Source organism: Pectinophora gossypiella, chromosome 27 (genome assembly GCF_024362695.1).
Source record: "Pectinophora gossypiella chromosome 27, ilPecGoss1.1, whole genome shotgun sequence".
NCBI lineage: Eukaryota > Metazoa > Arthropoda > Insecta > Lepidoptera > Gelechiidae > Pectinophora > Pectinophora gossypiella.
Window position 1 is genome coordinate 945,266 of NC_065430.1, and position 12,274 is coordinate 957,539.

Here is a 12,274-nt window from a genome sequence, read left to right on the forward strand (position 1 = left end):
GTGGGTTGTGAGGTGGAATACCAGCCTCATCAACCCTGGTGCCAGGGTTATTATTGAGCCGCCAACGGCCCCTGACATGGCTCATGTAACGATTACTCAAATATTACAAAAACTTGTCAAATAACCTAACTTAAAATTACTTAACTTTGAACCCACTCCATGTCAAACTTGGCCCAAAAGTGCCCATGACACTAGCAGCGTTACCGCGGATTGCCACGGACAACCTCTGAGCCAACCTTTTTTTGATTTTCAGTTCCGATTGTTTTCACTTTTGCGATGGAATATCCACTTGATATCAACTCAGAATCATGGTCTGAATCATCCCTCAGTTTTCGTTACGATGTCACTAACACCCTGTATAAACGGGACCCTGCTCCCCACCAGAAAAATTCGAAGATATGTCGTTTAGATGCAATGTAGTTCCTTATATGTGGAATAAATAAATACAAAATTATAATGTATTTGAGTGAATCTCAATATTTCAAGTTTGGTGGCGAAATTTCATATTATTTTTTCGTGAAAAATTGGGTTCCGACATGAAAAAGGAATTTTTCAATTCCCAATTTTCCCAATTTTTCACGAAAAAATTATATGACAGTCGCCACCAAACTTGATACATTTTGATATTCACCCATTTGTATATTAGAGTTAATTTTAACAGTTGTGAAATAAATAATTACGAAATTATGATGTTGTTTCAGTAGGCTCCTTGAGAACCTAATCAAATAAGATACTTTTTACGAAACGTCAAAACGAACAGCGTGGACTGTGTCTATTCTCATAGGCCCTGCGCAGACGACAGACTATCCGTGACGCACTTTTTAGTCTGTGAAAATATAACCTATGCAATTATATGCAGTAACGCGCCGGACTTTTTGCGCGTCGTGTGCGTTACTGCATATAATTGCATAGGTTATATTTTCACAGACTAAAAAGTGCGTCACGGATAGTCTGTCGTCTGCGCAGGGCCATATTCTCATCATCATCACCGATTTAAGAGCTACACTCTTGTCGGTGCAGCATACTCCATGCTACTTTTTCAGGGAAAAATAGGGCAGTGGTTTCCCTCTTGCCTTCCGCCCCGCAGTACTCTGACGCAAGTGGGATGGCGCCCAGAGTAGTCTATTACAAAGCCGTACTAGGACTCCTGTCCGCCTCTGAATAGTACTGACAGTTACTGCTGCCCTCTGTCAGTTTCCAGGTTACAGTCCCTGTGACTTGCCCCTTCCGTACCGATGGCGCTTATCTTCGTCTCTGCAACCGTTGAGGTCTCCACCCGTATCCCTGGGCAAGGGTTCTACGTTATACCCCGTATTATTCTATTTAATTTATTTACGAATTTTAATCAGGAAAAAACGTAAGAAGTCCGACCTTTTATCATGACGTCAGTGTGTTTTCATACAAATCGCATAGTAATTTCGTGTTTTGACGTTTAGTAAAAAGTAACTGATTTAATATAGTTAGTATTTAACTAACTAGCATATGTTAAGGGAAATAAAAGGCAAATATTTATAAATAGGTAAATTGCATAATTTATTCACGATAAAATATTCTTAATGGAAATAAAATTCGGGAAATACGAAAATAAATCTTTGTGCACGGTAGTGCAGCGACAAAGTTCTACACAATAGGAAAAAATACATTAAAAATAATACTTTTTTAAAGGATTTTTTAACTTAAATATCTAAATATGCAGACAGCTTTTTAATAAATGTTGCCATCATTAAAAACTCGTGTTTAGTCGAACAAAAACTCGGAAATGTTTCCATTTTTTGATGAGAATTATATTTTTTACTTTTTTTTTGCATTTCACCAATCTGAAATTTAATACTAGTAGGAAAATATAATTAAAATAAATGCTTAATATGACAGAAGTCGACCAATTTTTAACATTTCAATATTTGCTTTTAAATATTACAACTTTGAGACATATTTGTGACATTGTTTTAAGAAAAAAAAGTATTTTTTTCTTCTTATCAGTCAATACAACAATTAATTAAATTAACCATAAATGGTACAGATTTTCAGAGACAAACTTTATTTTATTTTAATTTGACAGTTCTCTATCTCTTTCCAACACATAGCAAGTGAATGGTAGTATTTATACTGCATTGTGTCAAATTAAAAAGTATCGGTAAATTGTATTTTTAATTTTTGTTTTTTTTTTATATTATTTAAATTATTACTATAATACAATAATAATCCGGTTACCAATATCATGTTAAAAACCGGTCAAGGAAAAACTCGATCGATTATTAATTTAAAAACTAAGAAATAATAATTTCACAGTAACTAAAGTACATTAAAAAATAATCCCGCAGATTTAATGGGAACTAATGGACAAATCATACAAAGTCACAATTCAATGCAGATTTGACAGATACTGAAACGCCAGCACCTCCCGCCGGCGTGGTCGACGATTTCCTTCATTCAGCGCTTACCGCTCACACGGGCCACATTTAAATATAACCTCTCAGATGACGCTCGGGCACTCTCAGTCGTGTCGTCGTAACTTTTGTACCGGGTGAAACTCCTCAGCGCTCCCCATTTGTCCGGCCAAGTACTAAATGCCATTTGCGGCAAATCTACAATAAGTCACGTGAAAAAAAAAATGCGACGCCAGCGCATCAGGCCGCGGAACTTGCACAGACTTTAATGTAAAATGTTAACACTGCAATTATTTTCGATAAAGCATCGTTTCTAAACATCAATTCGTCAATTTCATTGCGCGTTTTATGGCTTTCAACGCTAAATCAATTTGCATGGTTATTTAACTCCAAACCTCATTCCTAAAAAATATTTGTGTTTCTCTGTGGTTTAACGGCATCATTCAAACCATTTAGAATAAGGTTTTTATGTCAATAAATAATTAGAAAATAGACAAATTTTTTTTTTTTTAACAGGCGAAGCGTCGCATCACTGGGCAACGGGGGGTTAAAAAGGCCACATCGAAGCAATTCATCTAAAAAAAGCAATATTGCAATTTGACATTTGCGCATATAAAAAAAGTAAGTGCGCAATGCAAACAAATGTCAAACAGCATTATTGCTTACATAGAAAAGTGCGCAATGCAAATGTCAAATAGCTATATCGCTTTTTTTGCACATATAAAAGTGTGCAATCCAAATGTCAAATAGCTATATCGCTTTTTTTGCACATATAAAAGTGTGCAATGCAAATGTCAAATAGCTATATCGCTTTTTTTGCACATATAAAAGTGTGCAATCCAAATGTCAAATAGCTATATCGCTTTTTTGCACATATAAAAGTGCGCAATGCAAATGTCAAATAGCAATATTGCTTTTTTTAGATGAATTGCTTCGATGTGGCTTTTTTAACGCCTTTTCTACCTACATCCTTTAGTAAATGACGAGTAGACGCGTACATTACTCTTAATTCTGCACTTAAAATTAAATATAACTTAAAAAATAAAATTATATTAATTACATTTTTCTACGTATTTGTTATAAAATGATAATAAATTTTAAAGAAAATATAATTAAATTAACATTCAGTAAAATAATTACTGTCGCCAGTACAATATTTGAATAATTTTATAAAAAAAATAGCAAAGACTGAAAAAAATAATAATTAATAAATACACTTTAGAAAAAATATTTAACACTATACTCCGGTAAATATAACTTGATTAATCTGACAGCAGTATAGATAGATAATAGTGCTGATTCCTGTACGGTCACGAGTACTAATATACAGGGTGGCCCAGAAGTTCAGGTTCAAAATGAAAAATTAGATAGAGGGGCTTATTAGCTACCAGAAACACCCCCATGTATGTTCAGCAATTATTTACGGTTTAGGAGATATGCCCCATTTTGTACCTTTTTCTAGATTTTCTACCTTACTTCAGAAATAATCATTTTGTCGCTATCCCTTTCTTAATAATTATTTTATTTTACTTCACAACTATGCCTAAGGCTGTGTACTGGGCAATCAAAGATAAATCAAAGTCAATTCAAGTATAAAAAAAAAGTTATCGGAAGTCAAAGTGAGAATTCGGCCAAAATTGTTACAGTTGTTAAAACTTCGCCGAAGAATAATAAACACATGAGATTGTCATGGACCATGAAAGTATTTCTAAAAACTGCTCCATTTAATAGGCTTTTAGAAACATCCAGAAAAAGTACCCTTAATACGGGCAAAAAACTAAGTAATTTGACCTCAAATATTGCAAGACAGACAGATTTGAAGGAAAATTTGACATTCTCATACAATGTAGCTGCTTCTTTCTAACGTTGTTAAAGGTGCTCAAAGACATATTTTCAATTAAAAGTATATAAAAATCACGCTTATAATCGCTAACAGGGTAGACATAGCAACAATCCGAAGACAAAACTTGCAGTCACTTTTGGTATTCGTATTTTAATGAAGGTACATAGATTTCAAGGAAAAAGTTGTCCCCAAACACTTTTGGTGATTGATACTATTGGATACTCAAATAAAATCTGTCTTTGAGCACCTTTAACAACGTAAGAAAGAAGCAGCTACATTGTATGAGAATGTCAAATTTTCCTTAAAATCTGTCTGTCTTGCAATCTTAGAGGGCTAATTACTTAGTTTTATGCCCTTATTAAGGGTACTTTTTTTGGATGTTTCTAAAAGCCTATTAAATGGAGCAGTTTTTAGAAATACTTTCATGGTCCATGACAATCTCATGTGTTTATTATTCTTCGGCGAAGTATTAACAACTGTAACAATTTTGGTCGAATTCTCACTTTGACTTCCGATAACTTTTTTTTATACTTGATTTGACTTTGATTTATCTTTGATTACCCAGTACACAGCCTTAGGCATAGTTGTGAAGTAAAATAATTATTAAGAAAGGGATAGCGACAAAATGATTATTTCTGAAGTAAGGTAGAAAATCTAGAAAAAGGTACAAAATGGGTCATATCTCCTAAACCGTAAATAATTGCTGAACATACATGGGGATGTTTCTGGTAGCTAATGAGCCTAATTTTTCATTTTGAACCTGAACTTCTGGGCCACCCTGTATATACACTTTGAAACCATGTCACATTAACTTTATTGAGAAATTAAACAGTAAGTCTTATTAAATGTCAAATATGATAGTGCGACAGGGTTCTAAAGTGGGTACATGATATTGCTCATGACTGTACACACCATCTAATTTTATTTTAAGTTATACCTGTCATTTTCTAATCCGCCGAAAAGAAAAGGGACGGGTAATCGGCAGGTATAAAATTTACGTAAATTTTAAGCAACCCTCTCACAATTTGATATTAGCCAATAACCCGACTGAATTAAGTTGACAACACACGTCGAAGCGTTTGCATATCACCGGATTCGACTTACCCTACGGGTTATTCATTCATTCATTTTAATATTAACATTTGTTTATTATAAGACCTTTTCCTTATCGGTGGATAACAAAATGACGGGTATAATTTAAAATAAAATTTGAAGATGTCCGCAGGAATTAGGACCAATACCTACCAGCCCAGTGCGATAGAAACGTATTGTGTTTTTCTTGTTTAGAATTATATGTATCCCACTGCTGGGCACAGGCTTAGAATGAGGAATAATACTACGTATATAACGGCAACTCTCCGCTCCCCACCAGCGGCTGAGCTAGGTTTACCTCACCCCCTTCGAACATAGTTTAGACTCGAATCGTATGGCGTCAGACGTCACATACACAGATGCGCGTGTGCAATAACGTCAATGTGTAGTGTCTGTGTAAAACGAGGTGTTTTGTATGAAGTTTCCGGGGTGAGGCAACATCCATTCAATTCAAGCTAACATCCAATGCGTATAACTTTAACTTTTTGATCGCATTTATTGGAGCACTTGGCTTTTTTTTTACAGTGCGCATCTCACAATTATTTTTTAATTTACATTAGTTTCGTGTTTGACCACAATCTTACCTGATGGTAAGTGACGATGCTAAGGTGGTATATGCTTACCTAGCAATTGCCCATTAACTCGTTGAACACTCCAAGATTATAAAGTTTTGTTAACACAGAATATCTTTTTTTTTCTATTTTTAACCAGTGTTCCTCCGGTTAGGGTTAATAACAGAAATAATTCGGTTATTAACCGAAATAAATATGTGTTAACAGTACAGGCGTATACCGAAACATTTCGGTATTCTTTATCAAGAGGGTTAATGCGAACACTGTTAACAGAAATTAAAGGTTAACAGGAATGATAGGTTAACCGCTTTACAAACGGTTATTTTGCATGTTGCCATTCCGTCGTGCGAAACGAATGCTGGCAACGCTGCGCCAAGCAACCTGCAGGCACTTGTCGGCGTCGTTTAATCGTTCCACGCGCTTTGTTTTTTACTATTTCGACGTTTACTTTTAATCAGCGACGCTACGCGGAAAGGTCGTAACGTAGTTGCAGAACGCATGATCCGATTTGGTTACTTTTTTTTTGTTTGATAGGTGATAATTACGAGAAGATTTGTAGACATGACGGAAGGATCCAGGGTCTGATGATGACCAGGTTATATTATATTATTATATATACTCGACAAAAAAAAATACGCAAGATCGCCGAGTTTGAGTTTGTTTGACTTGTCTTGATGAACACTCTGACCCTAGGTGGTTGTTGGTGGTTGATACTCAGGGTGTGATGATAACCAGGTGGTTATAAGGATAGGAGCTCGATATTAAAATAACGCTAGACCTCCGAGTTTGGGCTTGTTTGATTTGTCTTGATGAGCCTTCTAGCTATACTTGGCTTTGGTGGTTGGTATTCAGCGTCTGATGATGACCAGGTGGTCATAAGTTAGGAAATCGATATTAAAATAACGCATAACCTTCGAGTTTGGGCTTGTTTGAATTGTCTCGATGAGAACTTTATTGGTGGTTGGTATTTAGGATTGGATGATAACCAAAAAGTAGGAACTCGAAATTTAAATGACGCAAGACCTCCAAGTTTGGGTTTGTTTGATTTGTCTTGATGAGAACTCTGACTCTAGGTGGTTGTTGCTGGTTGATACTCAGGGTGTGATGATGACCAGGTGGTCATTTGTATTGTTAACTTAGAAACTCGATGTTAAAATAATTTGCCTTGACGAGCATTCTAGCTCTGGTTAGTATTCAAGATCTGATGGTAACCAGGTGGTTATAGGAACTCCAGTTTAAAATGACGCAAGATGTGGTTACTAGTATGAAGTCGGAAGGTAGTCGTCATGGAATCTAGGCAATATAATAACGCTCTCTAACTCACTTGTTTGAGTGATCTTGAATATTACTCTAATCTGAGATGGAATTGGGATGCATCTTAATATGTAGCCATAGGATGAAGTCGGTATCGCATGGTTTAGGCGTATGGTACGTTACGGTTTTGTATGATGCGTATATTAATTTAAAGACTTGAATCGAGTCTATTTTTTAGACGAGGAATCGACTGGATTCGACTAGAATCGATTAAAATGGACTGGATTTGACAAGCACCTAGAATCGTCACAATCAGCTTGAATGGACTTAAACTGACACAAATGACTTGAATCCACTCCACTAGACTGGATTCCACAAAATCGCCTGGAAACGACTAAAATCGACAGTTTTTTATTAATAATATAGGCTCACGTTTGACCGCGTTTGAAAACCGCGTCAGTCTCACCTGGTGGTATGGGACGATGTGGTCTAGGGTGAATCACGCTTATCTAGTAAATGCCTATTCACCCTACCCTTGAAGAATGCCAAATTATGACGAGTTGGAAATGCAGACGACAGTTCCAGTCCTTTGCTATTCGCATCAAAAAGGAAGAGGTAAAACGTTTAGTGCGGATTGGTGGTATATCCACAACATGAAATGTCTGCCGACGACTAGTTGTTTGAAGATGGAATAGTGTGGGTGGAATTAACTCATGAAGTTCCTGCACACACTGAACCGCACACCGAAGTGTATCCTATAAAAAACCGCTACCCTTCGTCTGTGTTTTAGACTTTGGAGTCGAGTCTTCACTAACGACTCATTGTCTACGGGCTTTAATGCTCAACGCTCCACCAAGTCGAGAGCGGCCAACCGAGAGCTGGCAAAGCCTCGCCAAAGGTGACAGCAGTACTCCATACAACAACGAACCTGTGCTGTGTACAGATCGAGCAACTGCTCTGAGGGGAAGTATCATCTGACTTTAGAAAGGATGTCTGATTTTTGGCTGCAATTTTGTTATCGACTCGTTGTAGCAGCCGAAGTTTAGGTTGGCAATTAGGTCCATACCATAGAGCTCGAGATAGTTGGTAATTGACGTGGATATTAGTGATGGTGTAACGAATGTAAATTTTTAGACATTCGCGAATGCGTATACGAATATCTACAAAAAATATTCGCGAATGCTAATATTCGTTACATCACTAATGGGTACACTCCGGAACATTGGAGCCAGATTCGTTTCGCGGTGAACAGACATGCCTGGGTTTTGGAAGCGTTGAATTCGACCAAGTTGTTGTCACCCCGTTCTGAGACGGACTTAAGGGTCAAATTCACACGATTCATAAGATTCTGATAACAAGTTCTGATAATGCTGACATCCCTGGTGCTTGTTCTCCGTCACTGTGCTATCGTTTGCATACCCATAGGACATAAATCAGCAGATAATTGATCTGGAGCAGGAAGATAGTGGGAGAGAGAACAGATCCCTGAGGGACTCCGGCACTAATACCATGTAAATCAGACGAGCGACTTCCCGAATCCGTCTATTCCTCCGGAAGTCAGATATCAAATTACACAGGCTAGAAGGGATCCCATATGCCGGAAGCTTTCCAATAAGCCTATGGCTATATTTCCAATAAGATTCTCCCAAACCCTATCAAAAACCTTTGTGATATCAAAGGACACGGCAAGAACCTCGCAAGTGTGTAGCGTACACAAGAAGATCGCCAGTTGACCTATTACGGCGGAAACCAAATTGGCGGTCACTAAATAGATCGTTGGTGAAGGTACGCTAGAAGGGAATTGTTCAAGTTCGCTGAGATGGGGCGGTAGTTAGCAGGGTCGGCACGGCACGACTACCTTTTTTGGACACAGGCTGCACATAGGCAAGCTTACATGGGTTCGGGACTAGTCCTGAACCCAAAGAGAGCCGTTAGAGCCGTGTCAGTACTGGAGACGACTCAAGTGCACAGTCCTGCTGTACGATTGCTGGAATACCATCTGGACCACGGAACTCATTCACGTCTAGAATGTGAAGCATTTTTAGGACCTCATGTTGCCGGATACAGATCTCTGCCATTCTTCTTCTTCTTGTAGTTTCGTTGGCATTTAAATTTTTTTCAGCCCAGTATTGCCATTGCCAGATCACAAGGAGGTACACTAGGTGGAATATTGTTCTCAGCATCTAGACGAGAGTCGCAGGTGAGGAGATAAATAAATTTGCCTTCTCGTGCGCGGCATAGGTCAGCGATCCATCAGGTTTCAGCAATGGCGGCAACAACAGACGGCAGAAATTAGCTAGATAAATACCAGTTGGATACTTAGCCAGTTTCGCACCGATTTGGCCTACTTATATGGTCGAAACGAGCTCCGCGTATTGTCCTCTTGCAAGACTTGGCCGCGTTATTCGGAGTTTTCTTCAGAGTTAGGAGCTTTGCAGGTATATTCTTCAGCCCACACCCGGTATGCGGGTCTGCGCAGCTCGTCGGGTCTTCTGAAGAAAAGCATACCTCACTCCAAGGATAGGACGCGAAGAAGTGCCGCATCTCATCCCAGTCTGCTAACTTGTATAGTCATATTCGCCTGGATTCTCTGCGGTTAAGATCAGACGGGGGATAGACAGATAGAGATCTCACCAAACAATGGCCGGAAGTTCCTAAAGGAAAGTCACTGATACTTGATATCGGTCCGGATCAGTTGTCGGCAGAAGGTCCAAGCAGTTGGCGGTATGGTTGGCAACGTCAGGTACCCTTGCAGCGCAATTTACCAGCTGTGAGAAACTTAGTGACAAAGCAAAAGCCTGCACCTCTTTGTCAGCCTTTGTCAGCATGGTCGGTCTTCTGGAACGGGTACAAACACTCTTGATGGTAGGCGTTGAAGTCCCCCAGAAGAAAAAGTTGCGTTGAGGGATACTATACTCCGCATTACCAACTCCACTGTGCCAACTCCGATGTGTCATTAAGGTAGGTGAATAACCTGGAATCCAGTCGAGTGAAGTGGAATCTAGCCATCCTTATCGATTCCAATCAATTTTGTAAATTTTACTCAAATCCAGACGATTTTAGTCGATTTTTAACGATTCCATTCAATTTTGTCGAATATAGCCGATTCTTCAAAAACGCTTGTTTCCCGTTTATACCCATCTTTCTCTTTCCAGCTGAGTTTGTTTTAATATTTTACTCTTCGTTAGTAATAACCTATAAAACCTAGGTTAACCCTTGATATGTGTTAACAGGTTTCAATAGGTTAACAGATTAACGTGTTACCGTAATAAAAGGATACCGATTGAATCTGTTAACCTTTTATATCGGTTAACTTTTTAAATGGGTTTTCCGAACACTGTTTTTAACCGACAATACGGTAGATTGGGGCAAATATTTTCTTTAACTTATAAAAAAAATTGTTAGACCTTTTTAGAATTAACCTATTTTTTTTAACTAATCAAGCGCCCGAGGTTACCTGTAAAAGAAAAAAGATATATTAGTATAACATTATAACATAAAATATACTCACGACTATGTATGGGGCTAGTCAGAGGTACGTCCATCGCCAGATGAACTGAGTACCCCTACAATACTGGCCAACCCACAAACTATGATTACTAAATAAAGACAGATCTAAAAGTGAGGAAAAAAAATTTCTTTTTTCTATTTAACTTATTTATGAATTTTAAACAAGTAATAAGTCCGACATTTTATCAAGTTTTTCTATGACGTCACAGTGTGCTTTTTCAAACAAATTCCATAGCAATTTCGTGTTTGGACGTTTAGTAAAAAGTAACTGATTTGACTAGCTACTAGCCAAACTAGCCTAAACTAGCCTATTTATCACGTTGTGTTTTGACAGAACGACATTACTATTTTGGTTTGCCACATCATCATCAGCCCATTAACGTCCCCACTGCTGGGGCACGGGCCTTCCCTATGGATGGATAGGGGATCGGGCCTTAAACCACCACGCGGGCCCAGTGCGGATTGATGGTTATTAACGACTGCTAATGCAGCCGGGACCAACGGCTTAACGTGCCTTCCGAAGCAAGGAGGAGCTCGAGATGAAAACTTTTTTTTTTGTGGTCACTCATCCTATGACCGGCCTTTGCGAAAGTTGCTTTACTTCAACAATCTCAGGCAGACCGCGTTAACCGCTGCGCCACCGAGCTCCTCGTTAGCACCAATCGATAAAAGGACATTGGTGCTAATTCCTGTAAATACCATCTAATTTTATTTTAAGTTATATCTGTCATTTTCTTATCCGCTGAAAAAGAAAGGGACGGATAACCGACAAGCATAAAATTATGGAACACGTCAATTTTAAGCACAAATCTAAAACAACCTTCTAAAATTTTTACATTGGCCGATAACCCGACAGAATTAAGTTGACAGCACACGCCAACCGGTTTGCATACCAGAGAGATAGATACCTTTTTGATTCACCCGGGTTGTCCATTAAGTTACTCATTCTTGCTAAATCTATTTGTGGAGATTTCTCATTAGCATTGTCTACATCTATCGTCTAGATCTATAGTTATTATTTGACTGTTAATCTGCCTAAGAAAAAAAATAAAAAAATAAGCGCTGTCAAACATCCGTCCCTTTCCTTTTCGGTGGATAAGAATATGACGGGTATAACTTAAAATAAAATTAGGAGGTGTCTGCAGGAATCGGGGCCATAATATCGCCAAAATCGATAAAAACCGTCGTCTTCTTATCGTGTGGGTTGTGAGGTGAATACCAACCTCATCAACCCAAAATGGCCGTGACAAAATTATCACGTTACGCGTTATTTAAAAATAAGTTACGCATATTCTAATTGCGGGTTTTCGTCTTAATTAGCCTCATTTCTCTAGTTTTAGCTTTTAAATCAGTCTGATAGTGTTTAATTTGTGGGTGGGCACTGGGACGGGCTAACCTATAAAATGCTACTTAGGTTCTCTGACGACCTTGTGACGTAGCAGCGGTATCAGTACTGGTTGGAGGCCGAGGAAATGGATTCTGGTAGGGCTCTAGCTAGAACATCAGCGATTGAGAAATTGGTCGGTGTACTGCGGAACGGAAGGCGATTGGGGCAACCACCGTTCTACACGCCCTATCTATAGAGTAATGAAAATGGAGGCGATTACTCCACCGAC